The sequence below is a fragment of the Lagenorhynchus albirostris genome, chromosome 16 (assembly GCF_949774975.1).
Source record: "Lagenorhynchus albirostris chromosome 16, mLagAlb1.1, whole genome shotgun sequence".
Classification (NCBI taxonomy): Eukaryota; Metazoa; Chordata; class Mammalia; order Artiodactyla; family Delphinidae; genus Lagenorhynchus; species Lagenorhynchus albirostris.
Window position 1 is genome coordinate 53,593,749 of NC_083110.1, and position 12,112 is coordinate 53,605,860.

The 12,112-nt window shown below is 37.9% G+C and overlaps 1 protein-coding gene across 2 annotated transcripts in view; it reads left to right on the plus strand.

Annotated features, from left to right (window-relative positions):
• LCOR (ligand dependent nuclear receptor corepressor) overlaps positions 1-12,112 on the plus strand; it is a 126,085-nt gene that overhangs the window by 22,170 nt on the left and 91,803 nt on the right. The window lies entirely within an intron of this gene.

Consider the following 12,112-nt stretch of genomic DNA (forward strand, 5'->3'; position numbering starts at 1 on the left):
TGAAATTTGAGGGTATGTATGAATATTCCCCCAACATTCCCCTCACCCCTAGGACTACTTGGGAAACTTGAGACCAACACCTACCTAAAGCATTGTTTCAAAGCACTGACCACGTGAGATATCTGTGAAATTTGAAAATTTGGGGTCCTACCTCAGATTTGCTGAATCCAAATCTTCTTAGATGGGGCATGGAAATCTATTTTTAACAGGTATCTCAAGTGAGTCTTCTTGTACACACTAAAGTTTGAAAACCACAGGCATTTAGAATAAAGCTACTTTAAGGAGCATATAAGACCCTCATTAATTTTCCCAGCCTACTTACCCTCTCTTTGTATATGCTGCCCAGTCCCTACTCTCTAATTTCTCAAGTCCTCTGACCACAAAATACAGGTCACTCTTTTTCTAGTGTGCAAGCATTATTGTACTACTTTCTTTACCTTCTTACCTTCCTTTCTCCAATTCTGCTTCTTCTCGTTTGCAAGACCCTTGAAGTCAGCAACCATGTAATGTTTTTCTTTGTATTTTAAGTACTTGGCAAAGTGACTGGCACACAGTGGATGCGCAGTAAATATTTGTGGAAAGGTAGAAAACAGGACTTTGAAATATCACAAACTACGCAAATTGAGTAGTAGTGTTCTGTTTACAGTGACTGAAGTTATTTAAGGAAAAACAAAATTAGTATGAGAAACAGGGAGTGCAGATATTCTGGACACAATTTGTGGTACCTTCAGTGGCTTTAACACAGTGATTTTTAAGGCGGTTAGGTGGGTGGAGTTGCCCCTTTGAGAACCACTGTATTACTGGATACTAGGGACCAGTTTCTTTGCATGTGAATTGTGTGACAACACAAGTAAAACCCATCCTTTAACAGGAGAAACATTATTTCTTTATTTTGTCTTGTTTCACTTCAAAATGTAATCTTTTCCTTTTTGTTCAGAATATGTGTATTATTTTGAGTTTTCTGAAGTATCAGCAAAAGGGATAGGAAAGGGCTGGGCATTTTCCATAGACAAATAGGTAAGAGTTGGAGGTGGGCAGCAGGTAGAGAAAGAAGAATGTTCAGATTGTGTAAGAGTAAAAAATAGTGACATTCTCTCCAAAAGTTCAGGAACATTTATTAACATACTGTGTGTGTGACACAGTTCGCTTGAGATAGAAACAAATGAACCATGAGCAATGCTAGCTATATTAAAGGACAAGACTATCATGAATGTTCTCAAAGTGGTGATATGGCAAGAAAGAGGTATTTCAATATGACTTTGTCACCACTCTAGCCACCATGTAGTGATGTTGATGCTTCAGGGATGGTGGAGATGTGGAATGTCATTGGAGAAGAAAAGATTTTATGAATGCTTTATTTTTAAATATTCATACTTAGGTTTTTATAACTCTTGAGAGTGCCTTAATATTGTTTATATTTTGCTATCAGGAGTTCACAGATCCATACTTTAACAAGCATGAATGAATTTATTTGTAACTTTTAGATTCTAAAACCCTCATGGAGGATGGCGTGATGGACAGAGAATGGACATGGATACAAGCTATTCTTTTTCTAGTGGCTCTTCCGGTCTCTTTGACAAGTTTGAGAAAATAACTGAAGAAAAGTGAGGCTCTGTTTTCAGTTGTATGGCAGTATTCTGCCAGTATCTATCAGGACTCTTCTATTGCAAGTTCAGAAACCCAATTCAAATTAATTTAAGTCAAGAAGGTCACTTTGTAGATTTATGAACTGGGAGTTAGCAGAATAAAGGTAAAGCTAGGTTCTTATATGACTGGATCCAGAAATTTTACTTATGTCATCAGGAATATCTGCTTATCTCCATCTCTAAGCATTCATTTCTTCTTTTGGTTTCCTTTTTGAGCAGGTATGATGGTAAAGATGATCAATGGCAGCTCTAGACTTACATAATTTTTAAAGTCCACATATGTCTCTTTCTGTATAGCACCAACCAAATTGGGAGGATGGAAGGGTTCATGTCACTAAGGCCTGTGGGAGTGTGATTCTCTGACCCAACCAGTGACAGGTGCCTGTCTTTGGAAAGAGGCTTAAGTTCAGCCCTCCCTTATGGCTTGAAGGAGGAGCAGATTGACTGTTCAAAAGAAAATTGGGGGGCTTCCCTGGTGGCGCAGTGGTTGAGAGTCCACCTGCTGATGCAGGGGACACGGGTTCATGCCCCAGTCTGGGAAGATCCCACATGCCACGGAGCGGCTGGGCCCGTGAGCCATGGCTGCTGAGCCTGCACGTCTGGAGCCTGTGCTCTGCAACGGGAGAGGCTACGACAGTGAGAGGCCTGCGTACCGCAAAAAAAACCCCAAAAAACAAATTTTAGTATGTGCAATGAGAAGTCTTGCTCCCACCCATTCCACATTTACTCTAGTTTTATTTTCCTCCTATAAGCATTTTTATTATGTGTTCTTTCAGTGTTTCTTTGTAAAAATGAAAGCAGATGTTAGTATTTTTTGACTTTTCCCCCTTTCTTACATATAATGATACATACAGAATACCTTCTTCTGTACCTTGCTTTTTTCACTTAATGTATTTAAGCTATCTTTCCATTTCGGTATTTAAAGAGCATTTTCATTTTTCACAGCTGCATTGTATTCCATTGTGTGGATGTGTACTGTGATATATTAAACTAGGTGGTTTTTGAACATCTGAGTTTTCACTTTTCACTTAACACTGTGCTATAGTGAATGATGTTGTATGTGTTATTTTGTATGTACTGGTGTATGTAGGATACATTCCCAGAAATGGTATTACTGAGTTAAGGGTAAAATGTATTTGTAATTGTGATAGGTATTGTCAAATTGCCCTCTACCTAGGTGGTATAATTTTGTATTCCCTCCATCAGTGTAAGAGAGCGCTGTTAGGAGAATGTTTGTATCCCCACAACCTTACCAGTATGGTATTGTGTCTGACTTGTGGATTATTGCAAATCTGATAGGTAAAAAATATGCGCAGTGTAGTTTTCATTAGCATTCTCTTTATCAGTGAGGTTGAGCCTCTTATTTTTAAAGACATTTCCATTTACATTTGATCTTGAATTGACTTCCTGCAGTGATTGTGATACATTGCCAATGGTGAAAGTAATAATAATATTTTAATGGGGAAGAAAGGGAGGAGATGATTGTTACTAGAAAAAAATTTTTGGATCCTCTCCCTTCAACTAATGGATTTTCACATAATTCAGAATTGATTCTGAAAGTTCAGATGCTTTGTTACTGCTTTAGGAGACCTGCGGTGTGTGATTGGTGCAGCACAGCCATCCAGGTTTTTCTGAGCGTGCCTTTTGTACCCTTTCAAGAAAGCATAGATTGGTGTTACGCCGTCTCTTTAAACTGCATCGAAGGATTGTAGAAAATTGTTCAAATTTTGCCCAAAGGTCTGGTCTTGTATTCACCGTAGGTGTTTGCTGAAGTAGACTCTTTATCTAGTTGGTCTAAGTTGATTTCTGTAAATGTTTTTGCTTACATTTAGTGAGTTCTACAAAATGCTAGATGCCTTCTTTCATGGTGCTGTTTGTCTCCAAATTGCCTATTTTATCTGTTCTTTTTGGCACTTCACTCTTTCTGTGTCAGCATTTTGTTTACTGAATGTTGGGAGAACAATTTTGAGCTTTTTGGTAGTAATGTCACTTTGCATTCTGAACTGAAACCCTCTTCTCTAAGCAGTTATGTTTTTGCAGCTATTAATGCCATTAAATATTGTCTTGGCATGAGTTTATGAACATTATTGTTTAATTTCTCAAAATCTGACATCTAAGGAATTATAGAAGCATATAATAGAATATACAACAAAGATTAAAAATATTAAGAATAAATGTGCCCAGTTAAGAAGGGAACAATAGGCAGAATAAGGGTAGAAACTGATGACTCAGAGAACAGTCTTATATTCTGAGAACCAGGTTGGTAAGGAAGTAGATACTCAGTGACTCATAGATACTGATCCAAAATGTTCTCTGTCCAATAAAGGTATATTTACTTAATGGATTTCTCAAGCAAGGACAGCCTCTTTGCTTTAGGAACAGTCTTTGTTTAGATAGTTTGGTTGAATTGCATTTTTAATTTATTCATTGAGCGAAATGTTCTGTGAACATTTATGCTAACTACTAAGCACTATGCTAGATGCAGGGATACAGTGATGTATTTAGGAGACTACTTGCTTACATGGCACTTAGAGTCTAACAGGAGAAATAGGGCCATTAATTACATGAGAAACCTATAACTGCCTGTGAAATGAGACAGGAGCTCTGCAAGGAGACAGTGTTCTCTCTGTGTATGTAATTGTGTTTGTGGAGGGGGACAGATTGGAGTAATAGAAATTCGGAAGAATTTCTAAGAAATTTTTATTTGAGAAGTGAAAAATGAATAAGAGTTAACTAATTAGGGGAAGGAAGAGGAGAAGAGTGGTAGGTAGAGAGAATTCTTTCAGACAGGGTATCAGAGCATGTTTTCAGAAGACAGAAAAAGAAAATAGACCATGGTTTCCCTCTTAGGATTCTGATTTATATAAATATTTATATTTCATTTTCACAACTTGGTGGCACTTAAGCATGCTTTAGGCTCAATTTTGGCTGTAGAATATTCTTTGACTATTTTTTTTAATTAGGGAAACTGATACATGTGAAATTCTGGGGGGTGGGGAGCACTGGATGAGTTTATTATTAAAATGTTTCAGGGAAGAAAGACAGAGTGTACTCAGGCACTGGATATTTCTGTAAATGGACAGCTGTACAGTCACTTCCGTTGGGGAAGCATGAAGGCATTATTTGGTAGGCACTCCTGCCTTACCCTCTTCTCTTTCCAAGTTCAAATAGGAGTGATTTTCTTTTACCACCTTTTTAAATTGAGATATTAAAATGCACAGATCTTAAGTTTTGACAGTTGTGCATACGCCTGTGACCTCCATCCAAAACAAGATAAAAAACCTCGTGGAAAGTTTACTCCTGTCCTTTTCCAGCCAGTTGCTCACCACCACAATAACTGATTTCTATCACCATAAATTAGTTTTGCCTACATCCTAGATTTCACTAAAAGAATCTTACAGTATGCACTCTTTTTGTGTCTGGCTTCTTTCGCTTAAACAAATATTTGTGTGTGTTGTTACATTAATAGTTCATTCCTTTTTTTAAGTGGATTTATTGAGACAATTCATATAGCAAATAATTTACCCATTTAATGTATAAAAGTAAATGATTTTTACTATATTCATGGAGTTGTATAATCATTACCACAATGAGATTTTAGAACATGTTTGTCACCCCAATGGGTATCATTATATTCGGTTTACAGATGAGAACCCATACCCATTTAGCAGTCACTCCTTATCCTGTCCCCTATCTTTCTAACCCCCCAGCCATAGACAATTGCTTATTTACTTTGTCTCTATAGATTTGCCTATTCTGGACATGATTAGTTCATTCTTTTTTTTTTTTGCGATACGTGGGCCTCTCACTGTTGTGGCCTCTCCCGTTGCGGAGCACAGGCTCCGGACGCGCAGGCTCAACGGCTGTGGCTCACGGGCCCAGCCGCTCTGTGGCATGTGGGGCTTGAACCTGTGTCCCCTGCATTGGCAGGCGAACTCTCAACCACTGCGCCACCAGGGAAGCCCCAGTTCATTCTTTTTTATTTTATTTTATTTTTTTCATCTTTTTTGGAGTATAATTGCTTTACAATGGTGTGTTAGTTTCTGCTTTATAACAAAGTGAATCAGTTATACATATGTTCCCATATCTCTTCCCTCTTGTGTCTCCCTCCCTCCCACCCTCCCTGTCCCACCCCTCTAGGTGGTCACAGAGCACCGAGCTGATCTCCCTGTGCTATGCGGCTGCTTCCCACTAGCTATCTGTTTTATGTTTGGTAGTGTATATATGTCCATGCCACTCTCTCACTTTGTCACAGCTTACCCTTTCCCCTCCCCATATCCTCAAGTCCATTCTCTAGTAGGTCTGTGTGTTTATTCCCATCTTACCCCTAGGTTCTTCATGACTTTTGTTTTTTCTTAGATTCCATATATATGTGTTAGCATACGGTATTTGTCTTTCTCTTTCTGACTTATTTCACTCTGTATGACAGAGTCTAGGTCCATCCACCTCACTACAAATAACTCAATTTCGTTTCTTTTTATGGCTGAGTAATATTCCATTGTGTATATGTGCCACATCTTCTTTATCCATTCGTCTGATGATGGACACTTAGGTTGCTTCCATGTCCTGGCTGTTGTAGAGCTGCAGTGAACATTTTGGTACATGACTCTTTTGAATTATGGTTTTCTCAGTATGGTTTGCCCAGTAGTGGGATTGCTGAGTTCATTCTTTTTTATTGCTGAGTAGTATTCCATTGTATGGATATAGCACAGTTTGTCTGTTTCATTGCTGATGGACATTTGGGTTGTTTCCAGTTTGGGGTTTCTATAAAGATACTCCATAAACATTTTTGTTTAAGTCTTTTTGTTTCTCTTGGGTGAATACTTAGGAATGGAATTGCTGGGTCATAGGGTAGAAATGTATACTTAACTTCATAAGAAACTGCCAAACAGCTCTCCAAAGAAGTTAAATCTCCACATTACATTCCCCCAACAATGTATGTAGAGACCAGTTAGTCCACGTCCTCACAAATATTTGGTGTTTGTCAGTCTTTCCTATTTTGACCTTCCTAGTGGTTGTGAAATGGTATCTGATTGTGATAATGTTTTATTTTTGTTGATTTGTAAAAATACTTTATATAATTAATATAATTTTATATATATATATATATAAACTGACATTTGCTCTTAAAAAATGTAAAGTTAGAAATAGATATCTGTGGGGACCTACTGTAACATGGAGTTTCTGAGTCTCCAAAATATTTTTTTAGAGAATCAGAATAGAAAAAGTTCACTTTATTTAGACCTTTTCTAAGGAGATTGCCACAGTAGTTGGTTCATTGTTGAACCATGAAACAATTCCCTGTAGGCAGGGAAGAATAACTGCTTTTAGGAGGTATAACTTACAAAACAGCAATAACAGCAACCAAATTCAGTAACTTTCAAAAGTCACAATACCTGCCATTTCATAGAGTTCAAGATAGAATCATGGTTCTCAATTCATCTCCTCCCTAGGAAGTTTTGTCACTTTTGGTAGAGTCCCAAATGGACCGAAATAGTCTGTGCCACATAGAATCATTCTTTCTCACCAGTAAGACACCTGAAATGAGAACTGCCCCTAAACTAGCTCTATAGTTTGCTCTCCAGAAGTTGTCTCACAATCTGTAGCTAACTCACATTCTGTGTCCGATAGTCCACATAGCTAGAGTTAGGTGTGAACTCCATTGTTAGGGCACATGTGGCTTACATCATAACTTCAGTGTCAGTAACAAGTATTGCTGAGCCTGCAGAAATTTCAGAGAGCTTGGGACAGGGTACCATCAGCATCAGCAGCCATAATTTAGCTTTTACATCATGGAGTCTTTAGAAAACCAGCCTTTTGGTTGACTGGGAGACATTCATGAGCTTTCACCAGCCTTTCTTGCTTGTGGAAAAGACAACATGGGGCATTTGATGACCCTGAAGGAATTTTGTTGAAAATGATTTACTGGGTGTGAACCTTTACTAAAGTGGAAAGCTTTCCAGATAGTCTAGGAATATTTATTATTAAGCGTATATATCTCCCATGTGATAAAACTGTTAGACATCTGGTCCCTTTTCGTAGAGATCAGTATGCTGACATCTTAGATCTTAAAAGAGGCTTGCAAATTTTCCTCACTTTGTAAAAGTTTTTATCACCACTATATACTCCATCATTGAAGATTCTTTATGATTTTTGCCTATCTGTATTCCAGCCAGTCTTTTATTCACACTGCCAATGTAATTTTTCTAAAATATGCCATTATCCTGTCAGAAATCCTTCAGACATTCCCCATCGTCTTCAGGATAAAATCCAGACTTTAACGTGGCTTTCCAGGAGCATCTTAGCCTGCTGCTTACAGTTTTACCTAATTTATTTCATGTCCCAATAATCAGCATGATAATAGCTAACATTTATATAGTACTTACTTTATATACCAAGCACTGGCCCAGGCAGTCATAATAAACTGCCTGTATTCCTCAGGTAGATCATGTACTCCCATGTCATACCTTTTGCTCACTCTGTACTCTGGAGTACTCTTTATCAGGCTGTTCTGTATAATAATACCTGCTTGTTCTTTCACACTCCATTCAGACATCACTTCTTGGAAGCTGATCCCAAACTCATTTTCTGCACCCCACCCCCAATCCTCACCTCTTAAAATTGTTCCGAGATGTCAGGGCAATGCACATGTAATATCTAGCATTAAGCAGAACAGAGAGTTTTTCCTCCCTGTGCTACATCTTCTCTTTAGCGAGCATGGTTCAGTAGGACTGCCTTGCCCAAGTTTAAGGGCATAGAGAATGGAGTTTATGACTATTCATCATCAACATCACCTCCTCAAACCCTGTGTTTGAAAACACTTGGGTCCAGAGGCAAAATTCTTAAGTCTCGTAATAAGTAAGATAGTCATTGCCTTTGAAGATCCCAAAGTCTAATGGAAATAGATTTATAAACAGCTAATTATAACTAGCTAAATCAGAGATTTAAATATTGAAAAAAGCCATAAAAGAATTAGAAGAAGCATAGGCAGTTTTTTTCTATCATAGTGAATTTGGGAAGGCCTTCAGATCTAAACTGAGAATTATAAAGGAAATGATTGCTTTATTTAAAAATTAAGTGTATTTTACATGACAAAAAATGCTATAAAATCAAAAAGGAAATAGAGGAATAAGATTGCAGCTTTTATTAATATATAATCTCTACCATATATTAAAATGAACTTGTAAAATTCAGAAAGCAAAAAGGATTACTAGCCCACTAGAAAAATGGATGAGAAAATGAATAGGGATTTCACAAAGAATTCAAAGAGATCAATAAACATGAAAATTGTTCAAGATTAATTATAATTGAGGAATTGCAAATTTAAACTGCAAGTTAAAATCTTCTGCCTATCATGTTAAGGTAAGTTGTGTCAAAAGTTCATGAAGCCATCTCAAAGGTGCTCCCACTGGCCTAAGATGAAAAACGTGAATGTAAAAAAAGTAAGGACTGGGCTTCCCTGGTGGCGCAGTGGTTGAGAGTCCACCTGCAGATGCAGGGGACACAGGTTCGTGCCCCTGTTCGGGAAGATCCCACATGCCGCGGAGCGGCTGGGCCCGTGAGCCATGGCCGCTGGGCCTGCGCGTCTGGAGCCTGTGCTCCGCAACGGGAGAGGCCACAACGGTGAGAGGCCCGCGTACCGCCAAAAAAAAAAATAAAAAATAAAAAAAAATAAGGACTGCAGTAGGTTGAACTATACCAAATGAGTAAAATTCCAGGAGTCCATAATGATATTTTAAAAATAAAAAGCAAAAATAACTATTGATAACCTTTGGAGATTTCAAGGGTGTTAACTCATTCTTATGAAAATTTATGCATAGAAAGTAGGATGTATTTTGTTGCAGAATGTATTCAAACTAAACAAACAGTTGATAGCAGAAAGCTCTTCTTTACTGAAGAATTTCAGTTAATAAATGAGGAAGGAATGAAGGTATTAGAAAAGTCACCACTTTGTGCCCATAGTACAATAATAGATCTAGGCAGATTATTGATGTATACTAAAATTATTAGGTGAAAGGTGATAGGTAACTTTATAATGGTGGGTTCAAGTTAATACCCAGAATTCACTGTTCAGTCTTAGCATCACTGAAAGTAGAACAGGCAGATATATGTCTCTTGATTTGATAAAATAGGAAAGGCATAGCGCTACTTGCGAAGTATTCTACCCTACAAAAATTAACATGAATCTAATCATGAAAAGTAAAAGAGGGCAATTAGATCATGTAAGGTGTATTAGGCTGTTGTTGTGAGGACTTTGGTTTTTTTGGGTGCAGGTGTGGGATATGTCCCTAATGGCCTCTTTCTCCCATAATTTACTTTAATCCTTTGAAGTAAAGCTCAGCTGCATTTCGGACAGTCAAACCTGATTTTATTTCCTTTATTTTTTAGAGCAGTTTAAGGTTCACAGCAAAATTGAGGGGAAGATAGAACTTTTGGCTTTTACTATGAGTAAAATCAGGAGCATGCTAGGTTTTTGAGCAGGAGACTGACATGATGATCTGGCTTAATTTTAACAAACTACCTGACTGCTGTGTCGAGAATCGGCCGGGAGAAGGGGGAGCAGGAGTATTAGTACAGATAACACGTTGGAAGATTTTGCGTTTGTCCAGGTGAGAGTTGGGTTGCTTGCACTGGATACTAGTAGAGCAGGGGTCCCCAATCCCTGGGCCGTGGGCAGGTACCGGTCTGCAGCCTCTTAGGAACTGGGCCACACAGTGAGAGATGAGTGAAGCTTCATCTGCCACTCCCCATCACTTGCATTACTGCGTGAACCATCCCACCCACCCGTCCCGTGGAAAAATTGTCTTCCACAAAACCGGTCCCTGGTGCCAAAAAGGTTGGGGACTGCTGTAGTACAGTAAGGGAGAAGTGATTAGGACTGTAAATATATTAAATTGGCAGAGATTGGTTAGGATTAGTAGGGGCAACATAATTTCTGATTAGATTAATGTGGGGCATGAGAGAGAGGAGATAAGGAGGACTATAAAGGTTTTGGTTCAAGCAATTCAAAGTGCAGGGTTGCCTTTAACAAAGGTGAGAGAGACTGTGAGTGGAGCAGGTTTGGAAGAGAAGATAAAGAATTCAATTTTGAGTCTCTTCCACATAGTAGGTATGTATTATGAATATAGTACTGCTGAATATTAAGAACCAAGGATATGAGACAGCTGCCATGAGAAGGCCTTTCATTGTCAGTTTCACATTGTTCCTTATCTGTGTGAGTTCTCACTTCATGAGCCTGACATTGTTTCTGTATTTTTTTGTTTTGTTTTTCCATTTAAGATTTGTGCATATAATACCTACTTTGTGCCAGGTACTATTCTCTCTAATTTCTCAAATACTAATTTTTTAAATCCTCATAAAAACCTTGTGAGGTAAGTGTATTGCATGTTTCAGAGCTGAGGCACTGAGAAATTAAGGAACTTGCCAAAGGTCACACAGCTCGAAAAGGTAGAGTTAGGACTCATACCCACACAGCTTGGTTCCAGAGTAAAAATGAGTTAAATAAAGTGAACCTATTAGGCTGCAAGTGCTGATACAAAAGCTGTAGAAATTATATCTCAAGGTGCTCTTAACCTAGGCAGGTTTTTATGTGAGGTCTTCTTGAATGTAATGGTTATCTAAGTAGGAAAATATCTATCAATACTGAATCTTTATCCATACCTCAACATAATAAAGGCCATATATGATAAGCCCACAGCTAACATTGTACTCACCAGTGAAAAGCTGGAAGCATTTCTTTTAAGATCAGGAACAAGACAAGGATGTCCACTCTCACCACTTTTATTCAACATGTATTGGAAGTCCTAGCCACAGCAATCAGACAAGAAGAAGAAAGAAAAGAATTCCAAATTGGAAAGGAAGAAGTAAAACCATCACTGTTTGCAGATGACATACTATACATAGAAAATTCTAAAGACACCACCAAAAAACCACTAGAGCTCATCGATGAATTTGGTAAAGTCGCAGGATACAAGATTAATACACAGAAACCTGTTGCATTTCTATACACTAACAGTGAACTATCAAAAAGAGAAATTAAGGAAACAATCTCATTTACCATTGCATCAAAAAAAATAAAATACCTAGGAATAAATCTCTACCTAAAGAGGTTAAAGACCTGTACTTGAAAAACTGTGACACTAATGAAAGAAATTGAAGATGGCACAACAGGTGGAAAGATACATCATGTTAATGGATTGGAAGAATTAATATTGCTAAAATGACCATATTACCCAAGGTAATCTACAGATTCAGTGCAATCCCTATCAAAATACTAAGGGCATTTTTCACAGAACTAGAACAGATAATTTTAAAATTTGTATGGAAACACAAAAGACCCCAAATAGCCAAAACAATCTTGAGAAAGAAGAACAGAAGTGGAGGAATCATGCTGCCTGACTTCAGATTATAATACAAAGCTACAGTAATCAAAACAGTATGGTACTGGCACAAAAACAGACATACAG